Raw genomic sequence first — 15,385 nt, forward strand, 5'->3', positions numbered from 1 at the left:
CACCACCATCTCTTGGGCTAGTCTTTTACCAACAAATAGTGGGATTGACCGTAATATTATAATGCACCCACGGCTGAAAAGGCGAGCATGTTTGGTATGATAGAGATTAGAACCTGCGACCCTCAGATTATGAATCGAGTGCCTTAACCACCTGGCCATGCCGGGCCTAATGGCGTGAGTCACTAAGATGTGCAACTCGTATACCATTGGAGCTCAGAGGAAATCCACATACATTGGTAAACATACGGATCAAATCACCCAAAAAGTGTAAAAACGCTTAGTCTTAACAATGAGCAATATATTTAACACAGAAGTTGCTAAAATGAATGAGGAAAACACTTGACTGAACCGTTTTTGATGATGCATACTAAAAAAAGTATAAAATAAAACAAATATCACAATAATCAGTAAGAAAATTAAAGACACACGACCAATAATCTTTATGTCAAAGGACTCTGTGAAAACTTTTAAAGGATATACAGGCAGTATAAAATTATAACAATTCTGAACAGCCACAACACGCTGGGATCACATTCACTACTCATCAAATCATTTATAAAATGATTTTTATAATTATAAAAATAAATAAAATAAATATAAATTATTTATTTGTAAAATGGCAACTGTAACACGTCTAAACAAACTTTCTCCCATCCAGGAGAATCTTTTACTTCTACGGGAGGCCCGGCATGGCCAGGTGTTAAGGCGTTCGACTCGTAATCTGAGGGTCGCCGGTTCGAATCCCCGTCGCACCAAACATGCTCGCCCTTTCAGCTGTGGGGACGTCATAACGTTACGGTCAATCCAACTATTTGTTGGTAAAAGACTAGCCCAAGAGTTGGCGGTGGGTGGTGATGACTAGCTGCCTTCCCTCTAGTTTTACACTGCTAAATTATGGACAGTTAACACAGATAGCCCTCGAGTAGTTTTGTGCGAAATTCAAAACAAACAAACAAACTAATTAGTAACAAGCATCTAAGAACAAAAATATAAAATCAGTAATTGGTGAAACTCAACAGCTCAGATTATACAGATGTGCCTGCTAATATGAACAATAAATATTCAAAATGGATTATTTAGAATGGTTTACAATTAATATATATTTTTTAAATTGTCAACTAGTTTTACTAAGTTTATAAAGTAAGACATTACTGGATAGCTCAACAAAATATTTTTTCAAAGGTTAAGAGAGTTACAGTACTGCTTCAACCAGTGTTCAGCCATGAAGTAAAACCTTATCAAGGAGGTTTTGGAAACAAACATTCAACCAATCAAAATGAAGGAGTTATCTTTATTGAAAAAAAAGAAAATTCAATTCGTTTTTTTGTAAAATTAGTTTACTATGACCGTGTGGTATGTTTCATTTATTTGTTTGTCTTAAAAACTTGTTAATTCACGGTAACGGGACAAGAACCATCAATTTCAACACTATTTGTTTGTTTAAAGTTAAGCACAAATGAACACAAAGGGCTGTCTGTAAAAACAGTGTGTACGTTTTAGCTATGTATATATATAGAGAGAGGGAGAGAGAATCTCTTTTCATTCACATTTGGAAAATGTTATGTAAAAAGTGCAAAATAATAATTAGCGACCAATGCTTTTAAATTTTTGTTATTGTCATTTTCATTTTTCAAGCCATCTCAAAGTGTCTATAGTCATTCTTCAAGATACTTCATTCACTGTATTTAAATACTGTAGCTATAAGCTCAAGAGACTTTTACAAGAAAAATGGAAACTTCTAGGGACAATGTTGTTTGTTTTTGTTAAGTACAAAGTTAAAAAAATGGGCTGTCTATGCCGTGTCCGTCTTCTGTTATCAAAACCCAATGTTTAGCGTTGTATGTCCTGAGACTTATCTTTGAACCACTCAAGAGGGTAGGACAGTATAAATCAGGTTAAGTTAATTATATGTGTATATAAAACTTAATGCTTTTGTTTTAAAGTATATTCCTTGATTTTATATTACTTATTGCTTTGAGCTCCTTTAATATACAGCGATCAGTCACACGATATTCTAATAAATCAATCAACAGCAAATATTTACTTAAAACTAAAAACATCGAATACGACATTCTTTGCTTCAACCGCTTAATAAACTTGTTAATTTAGTATTTCAGTGAAAAGAAAAAATAAGTGTTATTTTAAATCAATTTGCCAATGAGTAACGCAGTTCAGTAACCAATCATAAAAGACCTAACAAACCTAACGCTTATAACACAAATTAGAACTATCCAGAGACTTATAAAGCTACTTTTATTGATAGCTATACCACTAAATCCAAAAGATCCCAACTGAATCAACATCTACACGAAGTCTTTAAAATACTAAATGAACCCATTATTATTAGACACTTTTATACTTTTAGAATCTTTCTTATAAAATGAGTCAAGTTTCAGTCCAGTCTCTTTCACAGCTCAAAAGAAAAGTTACTGAAATTTTGTACTTATTCGAGGTCCACGACGGTTGTTTCTAAGTCGTAGACTATGTTTCTAGAAATTTCACACGTTTCTTTAAAAATTCGTAAAACCGAGTTTTCTGGATTTTTACAGCAACTACTAAGGTTGCTTCAATGTATTTTTTATATAGTTTTATACATTATAATGCATTGTAGCTTACAGATGAAGACGTTTAGGTGTAATGAAACCTTGTATGTGTTATGAATACTTCTTGTTCTGCATTATCATATTACTGCAGCACATGTTCGAATGTTATAATACGATGATGACCTCGGAAGACTCGAAACTGCCTTTTAAATATTATGTAATTTCCCATAACTTTCAATTCTTAATGTAGATTTGGAATACTATAAAACGTTTCAGAAGAAAAAGAGTTACACTTGTAATTCACTTAAGTGCTGAGGGGAATAGTGTATTTCAGACATTTTATGGGAGATGTATTTCCATGAACAAACAAACTTTATTTACTTTTTAATGCAAGTCTAATTGTAACGATATATATAGGCCACCTGTGAGCTTCAAAATAGTACCGTCTTTGAAAGAATTTTCTGTTCACACATGCATTGTAATCTTATTACCACTATTAAAACAAATTTGTTTTAAAACAGTTACCGAGTAGTTAATTAAATGCCGAATTCGAGAATTAGGTGACAAATGTTATGGTTTTAAGTTAGTTGTTCCACAATCACTATATATAGCTTCTCTTTGTGTCTCTGAATCGGCGTTTTACTTTTTCATAAATCTATGAATTATTCGTTTAATGCTATGAATAATGACCTTCTTTTGTCTCTTTCAGACATTTTTCATGTCGTGTTTTGTTCCTGGAAAGAAAGCACTATGCCATTATACTTTTATAATGCTTTGGTTTACAAATAGAAGTCTAAAATGACTTTCATTCATCATAGTCAATAGAGAAGTCCCTTAAAATGGCGTTGGAAAAATTAAACAAATTAAGTAAGTTCAGAATCTAATATAAATAAATTTTAACAAGTATGGAAAGTTTGTGTTGCATACTGCTGTTTCTGACCTTTCAATTTCCAGTGATTTACTTAAGATTTTTACAAGTTATGTAAATCATAGGAATATTCATCATTCTTTATGAAAAACTGTAGAAGGTAGTTCTAGTTCCAACCACTACCTCAGCAGTGGCACAGCGGACTTATACCGCTAGAAACCGGATTTCGATAACCGCGGTGGACATAATAAAATCGTTACAAAATTTGTCGAGAAAAAATCGTGAAATCGTGACAAGTGGCGAATGAAACATTATTCTGACTTAACTTTTCTTTGGTACAGATAAAAGGGATGGTTACATAAGTACAACTTTTCTGTGGAATGTTTCAGTTCAAATTGTTAATAAGCCACAATAATTAAATAAACTCATTTTTAGTTATTTAATAATTTTTGTGAGGTCAGTTTATTGTATTACCAGTTGTTGTTGTAGTTTTTATTTTGCATCAGCTTATATTTTATTACATTAATTGTTACTGCATTATTTACTCGCTGCTAAAAAAAATGTTTGATCTGGTAACTGTGAGAATTTTTTCAAATTTTTTACACAAGGGACTACCGTGATTGGTACGTATCGAAACTCAGTTTTTAGTGTTGTAAGTCTTCATACTTATAATTTCACAGCTAGAAAAGGAAATTTGAAAAGGCGGAACTTCAAGAAAATTATGTAATATCTAATTGCACAATCCCCCAGTAGCCCCCCCCCCCAGTGACACAGCGACATGTCTGCGGACTTACGACGCTATAAACCGGGTTTTGATACCCGCTTTATCAACAACAAACAAACAAACTCCCCCCAGTAAAACACGGCTATCTTTGCTAACTTAAAACACTAAAATCCGGGGTTCTATTATGCCTAGTGGATTTTTTTTTATAGTTAAGCACAAATTCACACAGTATATAAACCTACTTTGTAATGTTATAAGTCTTCCGATTTCCTGTTGAGCCACTGAGGAAGGTTGGGAGTGGTGGAAAGAGCACGTATAGCCCGTCGCGTGGCTTTATGTTGAAAACAAGAAATAATTTAATTTAATGTCTTACATGATAAATGTGATCTACGTCTAGCCATGAATTCTCTTGTGATAGATTTTTCAATGTTGCAAATATTCTTGATTATATGAACTTTTCTTTATTCACTCTTCTATCAAACCACCATCGGTCTTCTTTCCTTCTGTTTACTCTTGTCATGAGTGGTAATTATATTTATATTATATTTATATTTCGCACATATTCACTTGTTTCTTAATCCTAGCGACACCACGTGTTTTGCCAAAGAGGTGTGGTTTACTTTAAAAGGGTTTATATTGTGCGGGGTTTTACTGTGCTCTTAAAGTGTGGTGAAAATAACCAGTTATTCAACGAGTTAAAATTTTGATTTAAATTACCATTTCGTCTTGAATAAAAGAAGACCTATTCCTCATTTTAATCCTAGTGATTCCTGACTTCAAAATATCTGTTTGATCTTAGTGAAGTGTTAAGATAATTAGTTCTCTGCGTACCGATACTGTTCATAACGGCAGAACAAACCCCATCCGGATAACAAACATGGAACTAACTCCGAACAAAAATCCCTTTTTCATTGTTACAAACGATAGGAAGGTTATAAAAGATATAAGTATCGATCATATCGACAACGGACAAGAAGTTTCTTATCGTCAGACAGATGAAATTGACGATAACTGCCTGGCGTATAATCCAACTAATTATATCAAAGTTATCAACCCAATCCTGGTGTCTTTGTCGATTATAGGAGTCCCGCTGAGGAACATTCAATACCACTCACTTCAACAAAAACTGAAGGATGGAATTCATTGGTGGAAATGGTTGATATTGTTAATTGTCCATTTACTTTTTGTTCAAAACGTTGCTCTTGCAATACACTCTGCACAACTGACGACCAGAAAGTTTTTATTTATAGAAAAGTGGTTGTTTATTTTTTATATCTTTATGGTTGTGATTGATCTCGTCAGCTTATACAGAACATTGTGGTTTGAGGAAAAGATGTTTCACTTGATGGAAATGTTTAACAAAAACATGACAAATAACTCTATGAAAGTTATCCAAATATGGTCAGTAATTCTTACAATGTTTTCCTGGTTCGCGTGTCTCTTTAGAATACTTCTCGATGTTTTCACCATGAAACTGAACGATAAAAACAGGCTGCATCTTTTTCTCAAACTTTCTGAAAGTTTTGGCAACAGTATAGTAATAACGCACTTAGTATTATTAATTTCTCTTTATTCTGTTTTGTGTATCTCGATCAAGTATAAGATTAGACATGAGTTTGCCTTAGTTCTTACAGAACTGGAGCAAGCGTTAACATCTCCTCGTTCTCTGCGCAAACTTTCTAGCAAAGTTTACAAGATTAGTGAAGCTCTAAGTATGGCGGATGAGATTTTTTCTCCAATGGTATTTTTTTGGTGTATTTACGTGTTTGCTAGTCTCTGTGTGGATGCTAACATTCACTTTCAAGAATGGGAAGATAAGTCGGGGTCAATGAAAGAGGTACTTAAAATGTTTTACGATTTCTCTCTACCCACTTGCATGTTTATGATAGCAACTGTTAACTCTGTTTTAGCAAATGAAGAAATTGGTACTGTTATTCCAAGGTTACAATGTTACTTTCAGAAATTACCTAATAATTATAACTTACTCACTTTGCTACAGGTAGAGAAGTTAGTAAACATGGTGATCCAACCCATCTCAGTGTTAACAGTGTGGAAAATATCAAGTGTTACAAGAAGTTTTATGATATCTTTTTGTGTAGCTGTGATATCCTATACAGTTCTTATGTTGCAAGTGAACCCGGATGCTGATATTTAGTCACATTTTATCTTATGTATGGTTATTCATCTCTTATTATTGGTTGCATTCTTCTGTATATTAATATTTGATAAATTAATAACTAACATGTGATAATTGTAAAACTTTTAATTAATGCTTTCGTTTGGATGCCCCGCGGTGGCTCAGATCTAAGTCTGAGGACTTATAACACTAACAATCAGGTTTCAATATCCTTGATTGGCAGAACACAGATAGCCTATTTTGTTTCTTTGTGCTTAACTTCAAACAAACAATTCAGCTGCGTCAGCGCTATAAAGTGACGGTCAATTCCATAATTTTAATAGAATAGCATAGGAGTTAACGTGAGGAGATGTTGACTTGCTGTTTCTTTCTCTAGTCTATAGCTTCTCAATACAAATGACTAGGAAAGATAGTCTTCGCATATGTTCTCATGAGATTCAACAAACTAACGAATGTGGTACATGCATCTGGCTATTTCTGGATATTATTTTGTGTAAACGTTTGTGTGTTTGTTTTATAAACTAAATAAACAACAACAACAAACACACTTTCAAAGACATCAGGCCTAGAAAGAATTCCGACTGAAGCATTCATATCAATTGTTTTTCCATTAGGATCGGTGTACTTACAGCCAGAACACTCGACAGGACATGGATTAGAATCCCCTTTAACGAACATGCTTCTCCTCTCAGCCGTAGGAGCATTATAATCTGAAGGTTATTTCCATTATTCGTTGATAATAAAAATAGCTCAAGATTTAGCTATGGGTGGTGTTGACTAGCTGCCTACCCTTTATTTTATCTCTGTTAGATAAAATAGCCCTCATATAACTTTTCGCGAAATTCAAAACAAGCCAAATGCACCAGGATGAACCTTCTTCACACAGATGTCTAAAGGTAATGAGTAAACTTAAGGATTCGTTGTTAGGTCAGAATTGTAACGTAATCCTACAAGTGACACTTTCAAGTTATACAAGTATGTACGGATCCAAGTTATCACGTGTCTCTGCCACTAAAATGTATTCTGTCACTTTGACTTTTCAGTTCTTTGTGTATACTGCTACTTATTTAAGTGTCCTATTGCACTGCCTTTCATTTCTTCATATGTTCAATCTAACACAATTGATGTTTTTTTTTTTTACATATATTAGTGTGAAGTGTTATGTGTTTTTCAGAGAATAGTGTTGTATTATGTTATGTTATTATATGACTCTGTGTTATTAACTAAGTACGCTTTAAAGATATATACGTGCTATAAACGAATGCAGAGATACTTAATATAGAATTTATGAGCACTTTCTGCGCTGATCTGTAAAATAAAGGAAAATAAATTTTCAAGTGTAATAAACAAGGAATAAACTATTCAGTAACGGCATCTGTAGTTCAAATACTAATGTAATATAAAATAAGCTATTAGATTACGCTATGAAAACATAAGATGACATTGGATAACAAAACTTACAATTTGTTTAGCTTAGAGCTCTAGTTTCGAAAAACGTCAAGTCTCACCGCTTCAGGTAGATCAGTGATATGGAATAGATGGTATTTAATGTACCTTTATATAACTTCAGGTATAAAGAAATGGTTCGGTCTGTTTGTTTTTTACAGGGTTGTTTGTTGCTGTATACTTTTTATTACATATTTGATATTCAGGCTTAACCTTTCGATTACATATTTAACATTCAGGCTTTACTTTTCGATTAAATATTTAACATTCAGACTTTACACTTCGATTACATATTTAACATTCAAGCTATCTTCACATTTATATCACATATTTTACATTCAGGCTTCATCTTTCAATTACATACTTAACATTCAGGATTTACTTTTCGATTACATATTTAGCATTCAGGCTTCACCTTTTGATAAAATATTTAACATTTGGGCTTTACCCTTCGATTACATATTTAACATTGAAGCTTTTGTTACATTTCTATTACATATTTAACATTCAAGCTTTCTTCACATTTCTATTACATATTTTACATTAATGCTTCACCTTTCGATTATATATTTAACATTCATGCTTTACTTTTCGATTACATATTTAACATTTAGACTTTACCCTTCGATTACATATTTAACATTGAAGCTTTCTTCACATTTTTATTACATATTTAACATACAGACTTTACCTTTCGATTACATATTTAACAACGTTCAGGCATTCTTCACCTTTCATTGGAATGAATTGAGAGTTTACATTTTCGTATCGCAACTAAATCACAAATCTAGTTTTTTACTAATTTAATGTCTGTAATGATTAGAAAACATTTTAGATTATGTTAAATTAATACTTAAATAGGTTAAAATATCGAACTTTTTACAATAATTCAACTACCGAATCACGTGGAAAGATCAAAAGAAAACATCTTTCCCGCTTAAAAAAGGAATTACAACATTTTACAAAAATTAACACGAAAAATAATAAGCTTTAATTATTTACTAAGAGAGATAAACTATTTTTTTATCTTTTCAGCAAAATGGCCGCCAGAGTGGATATGTGTTAAAGTTATTATAATTGTTTTTTATTAGTGCAGTTGAAATCTTGTCCAGAAATGATTTTAACAGAAAAATGAAATATAATTTAACGTAACTTCTTGAAAAAGGAGTTACAGCCACAGTACAAACGTCCAATACCAGAACATAAATTATAAAGTGGGTCATCGTGTGATATGCCTTGGTTTTTAGAGGTTCTACCGTTAGTAAAACACAAGCTTTTTTAGGGTACACCGTCTATTCAGTTTAACCTCAGCTTCGCTGGCCTCACATGATTTAGACAAAAAAAAAGCGATTGAGTGTGGGTGCTCTAGCCCACAACGTTCCACATCTTTATCACCTTTCGCTGTCAACAACCAGATGTGAGAAGGTGTTACTCCACAGAAAAATAAAACAAAAATAACATAAAAAAACAGCAAAAATAATAAATACTTTACATCAATAGGGAAGACAGTAAAACTGTCTTTGAAGCTGGCATTCCAATCTCCAACATTACGTTTGAACATAAATACAAGGATGTTAAGGTATTGCTCTCCTAAACCTAACCAATATTATAAGTATAGTTCCCATCATCCACTGTTCTATGGTACTACTTGGAGCTTATTTATTCTAAAGAAATCCATGCAATAGGTGGTATTATATAGGGAAGGCGATATAACTTCAACAACATTAACGTACCTAAAGAGATGCACACAGTAGTAGGATTTATGTAGGAAGGTGATATAAATACCACAACACTAATATACGTATAGAGGTGCACACAGTAGCAGGTCTTATATAGACAAGGTGATATACCTAAATAGATTCACACAGTAGCAGGCCTAGTGTAGCGAAGATTATATAACTACCACTACACTAATCTACTTGTACGAGGTATGAATTATCCAACAAGTATTTCCAATTAGTTCCTTTAAAACAAATTTTAAAAATTAATTTTTAATATGCGTATTATAATTTTGATTAAATCACTATATAAAGTATTTTCAAGTACAAATATACATTCAGTGATATTACAAAATGATGTCAAACCAGATAGTACTACATTTGTAGAAGGGAATCTTCAACATTCTTTTTGGATTGTTTGTTTGTTTTTGAATCTCGCACAAAGCTACTCGAGGGCTATCTGCGCTAGCCGTCCCTAATTTAGCAGTGTAAGACTAGAGGGAAGGCAGCTAGTCATCACCATCCACTGCCAACTCTTGGGCTTCTCTTTTACCAACGAATAGTGGGATTTACCGTAACATTATAACGCCCCTACGGATGAAAAATAGAACATGTTTGGTGCGACGGAAATGCGAACCCGCGACATTCAGATTACAAGTCGCACACCTTAACCCACCTGGCCATGTCGGGCCCTTCTTCATGGAAGTGTAAAAACTCATACACTAGAACATTGAGGACAACAAGTGGCTTCAAACCCACACTCCAATGCCCTCATCTACAAATTTAATGCTATGTTTGTGAAAGGTAGTCCTCTAACCTAATAACTAGTACATTTAAATTGAGTATATCTTCTTTTATCATTAAAAAATAAAATAACATAAAGAAACAAACAGAAAATAAATAATTAATTACAACAAATTATTCAACCAAATAACTTTCAAGTCCCACAATGCAATTTTAATGTTTATAAATTCCAAAGTTCAAACCTTGATGTATTGATTCTCAAGAGAATCATCCACCAAGAATATTTTTTTATCTTAACACTAATGTTAATGTTATTTTCCATGTTAAATCTTAACACTAATGTTAATGTTATTTTCCATGTTAAATCTTAACACTAATGTTAATGTTAATGTTAATGTTATTTTGTTTATATTATACTAAGTTGAATTGATACATATTTATATCATACCTGTAAACAAACAGGCTTTGCTTTCCTTTCTGGTTTCTCATATTAGATGGTCACTTGTTCCTTCCTATCATTGGCGAGTCATGTGATCATTCTCTTTCCAGCTCTATCAAATCCTGTTCGAACGTTGACTAGTGGATTTCTTGAGGACAGGTGGAAGATATTTAACATGACCATTGATGTCTAATTATCTACATTTGACATTGTGGGCAATAAATGTATTGTGCTTTCAATTTCATTAGTAATTCAATAACTTGATAACTCGTGTTGTATCTAATGTTTAAAACCTCCCGTTTCCTCGTGTCACGATCAGGGATTGTATTGGTTAATTTAAATCAACAATTACTTTATATTTAGCTTATTATTATTCCAAAATAAGAATTTTGGAATAAATTTCCCGGTTTAAATTTGACATGTTGCTTCTACTGACACAGTTACCTTCTTTAGGGTCACGGGTTCGAATTTCCATCACACCAGACATGCTCGCCCTTTCAGCCGTGAAGGCGTTATAATGTGACTATTAATTCCACTGTTCTTTGGTAAAAAAGTAGCCAAAGAGTTGGCAGTGGGTGGTGACGACTAGCTGCCTTCCTTCTAGTCTTACACTGCTAAATAAGGGACGGCTAGCGCAGATAGCCCTCGTGTAGCTTTACGCAAAATTCAAAACAAACGAAACTACCTGCTCTCCGTGTTTTACGATAACCAAACAGACTTTAGAATGACTGCGTGATTGTTTTATAAAGATGTTTTGCTTATACGAATAGTAATCTGTTATTTAGTTTCAACAAACATACTTCAAAATTTAGTTTATTTGGTTTTATTAGGATTAAAGTTCAAATTTCTAAGTCAGGTATAATTTAGCATGGCTTCATTTTTAAATCATAAATTAATTTGTTAAAACCTTTTGTAATTAAGTACAAAGCTATAGACTGGGCTATCTGTGCTTTGCCCACCACGGGTATCGAAACCAAGTTTATAGCGGTGTGAGTCCGCAGACATGCTGCTGAGCCAGTCGAGAGTTTTGTTAAAAATAAATTATTATTTGTTGTCAGGCTTCGTTATTACAACATATATCTCTTCACATAAGATATTCCCCCCCCCCCGCAAGTGAGTCAGCGATATGTCTAAGTAATCTCAACACTAGAAACGAGGTTTCGATAATCATGGTAGGCAGGGCACAGATAGCTCACTGTGTAGCTTTGTGATTAACTACAAACATACATACGATTTATTAAATTGTTCTTAAGTTGCAATCAAAGTTGTATGCTCATAATTACAGAAGGCTGAGTACGTTACATTAAAACGATTTTTAAAACACAAATTCATAAACTACATATGACACTCACAGCTGATATAAAACCGTGGTGGAACAGCATGTACAAGGATTACATTTTAACATTGTTTAGTGTGATGTCACTAAACATTAATCTCTTTGGAAAAACAGCTTTCTCTCTAATGTTAAATATTCATACACTCAGATCATAAAGACCCACGTCAATGATTTATAATTTCCAAGGCGGGGATATCCCTCGTACTTAATCGTATTAGAAAACAAAGGAATGTGGATCAGTTTAGTGAAGCAGAGTCATCTATAAACAGATAAACAATAAGTCGTAGTAAACATAATGCATCACCATATAGTATTTGAACATCCACGAACCCAAAGGTCGGTAGCGAAACCGTCTTTGTGACTCAGGCAACAATAAGCAACATAATCAAGAAGGACCTCTCTTCGGGAAGATGACACAAGTTGCTTCCACGAAAAATCCATTCAACCGTCACATGTCTCGTGCAAGTATTCACTGATTCCATACCAAACCAAGGCGACGAAACCAGCGCTTATGGATTTATGTCCCATAAGACTTAAAACAGACCATGGGAAATAATCGTCCTTGCACATTAGATGAATTATACACAACCTTCAGAGAAGTGCCCTTTACAACGAAGTCTTTTGTTGTGGAAAGTACATTGCAGGATTATTACTAAGGTGCACAGTCTTAGATAGAACATGACCGTACGTGACATTATGGACTGTAACGACGCGGTGAGGTTCTAAAATCATTTTAAAATAAGCTATTCAATCCAATTACAATTATTAAAATATTCTGAAGCGACACCATCCCTCTGAGGTTTTATATCTTTAAATAATTTATTTCCGTCAAACTGTTTGAACAACTGTTCAAAAGTATAGTAATAACATATATCTTGTTTTTGTTATTACTCAAGATATTATAATAAAATTGGAAATTTTACTACTTAGGTGACTTATAAATAGGTTTTCTCTTTGATAATGTTTTAACTGATTTAACAGTTCTAAATCACTTAAAATAATTTTGTTGCTCTGTAGATTAATCCATATTTCTGAAAAGAAATATTTATAAAATTAAATTTTTATTTTGGCAATGAAGAAGTTTCTTTTATTGACGTTTTAAAGTTTTGTGTAATTGATTTGTTTGTTTGTGTTATAAGTCCTCAGAAATATCATTGTGCTGCTAGAGGGCCTGCTTCTGCTGCAATGTTCATCTCTCGCACCAACGGTGATATGTAATTGGCTGCTGGTTTTTCGAGTGACGTTTTTAAATTATGATATTCCATGGATTTAATAAAATTAAACTAAAAATTTTGGAAGTAAGAAATTTCACCATAATTTTTAACAACATATATTCATTTACAAAAATATAAAAGTACCTGAATCTTATATAACCTAAAGGACAATATTTAATGTTTTCTTGATTACCTTTGGAGAAATATTAAATAACGTTTTGCGAATACACTGGCAGTAGACTCTTTGTTTTATAAACTTGGGGAAAAATGTCTAATGTGAACGTTTGATAAATGATATACAACATAGAAAACTTGCAAAGTTAACTTTTGTAACGAACCTTTATTATCTAACCTTTCTGTAATGAATGTCACTGGGCGTTGCCGAGTTCCTGTGATAGAATATAAACAGGACAGTTAACAATGAAAAAGTTAAACCTTGTCAGTATTAACAATCAATAAGTGTTAATACTGACAATGTTTAACTTTTTCATTTTGACCAAAATATTTTAAATAGCATAAAATGTGCGTCATTTTAGAAGACATATCACATAATGGTCACGACGTTACACATAACTAGTTTTAAAGAACAAAACTTAACAGTATTAGTTTCTTTTATATGCAAAAACGGCTCGTTTGGGTTGAGAAAATATTTTATATAGAAGAGCTCTTCTATATAAAATATTTTCTCGACCCAAACGAGCCGTTTTTGCATATAAATTTCTCAACAAGTGGGTTTCTCGACATCACTGATTAGTATTAGTTTCTATTGATCGTCTCTACCTTAGTTATTGGAGTGACATACGCTGTAGGTGCATTGTAAGGCCAACATTTCGACACAATAGACAAATCCCGCCAAGGTAGACTTACAGGCAAAATTTAAACTGATTTTTCCTTATTACAAATTAAAGGGATGTTTGAAGCTCTATTCTGAGAGTCTTATTGAAAAAAATTCTTATTACTGCTAAAACCAAGGCCAAAACAACTTATAAGAGTTGCATACTCTAGACCAATGTTTTCCACTCAGGGAAATATCGCCCCCTAGTGTGCCTTTTAAAATGAATTGTTGAAGCAGTCAATACTTATACCTGGACCATTCTGTTTATTATCATCCATGGAGAGAAGTAAAAGATGTGAAAAAACATTGATTTTTTTACCATGACATCAAATATTTCTAAATTATATTAAACATTATAGCACGTAAAGGAACTAAGATTAGAGGTCATTCTCACTATCTTAAATGTTAAAAAATTCCATATTCATTCACTATCATTTTTAATAACATACCTTTTTAACTGATTGCTTCCTCTCGTAAAGAACATTTTTATATACGCTCGTATCAGGCTTAGTGACGATTTTTGTTGGAGTATGTTTTTTCTTTCATAATTATTGGTACATTACAATCACCTATATCCAGCATACCTAGTAACATATATGTACCTATTTAATTCATTTAATTTGAGCTTAAAACTTTACAATATCTTTCAGTAGTAAAGAATAGAAGCAGTTCTTTGGTTTATATTTAAAACAAATATTTTTCATTACATAATTTGATTAAATATACTTAACTGTTTGCCTATGTTAGTTAAATTTTATACAACAGTTCAACTTAATGTAATTACACCAAAACTTTTATCTTTTATTTCATGTTGTTGTTAATTACACTTTATATACAAATACGTAATATTAATAACTGCTGATGAGTATTTGTGAGAAACGCGATTTTAGGTCTCTCTGTAAAACTTCAAAGAAAAACTTGAACATGAAATATGTCACATGTAAAATGCACTTTTTCAACTGAGCAAATGAGGTATTACTGCACGAACATTAGACAAATAAAATATACCAGGAGAGCAATCATTATTGTTCTTGACAATAACAGCCACCTTGTTCAATAACAAGAAAACTAGACACAAATTGGTACTTTCAACAGCTACCTTGTTCAATAACCAGAGGAGTAGATACGAGCTGATACTTTTAAAGCCACTTTGTACAATAACCAGAGGACTAGATACGAGTTGATACCTTCAATAGTCACTTTGTACAATAACCAGAGGACTAGATACAAGTTGATACTTTCAACAGCTACCTTGTTCAATAACTAGAGGACTAGATACGAGTTGACACCTTTAACACTAGTTCTTTTGTTTAACTGTAGAGTATTCACGACCTTCTTAATTAAATCTTTAAAATATCATAAACACAAGATTGTTTATAAC

The sequence above is a fragment of the Tachypleus tridentatus genome, chromosome 6 (assembly GCF_004210375.1).
Source record: "Tachypleus tridentatus isolate NWPU-2018 chromosome 6, ASM421037v1, whole genome shotgun sequence".
Lineage (NCBI taxonomy): Eukaryota > Metazoa > Arthropoda > Merostomata > Xiphosura > Limulidae > Tachypleus > Tachypleus tridentatus.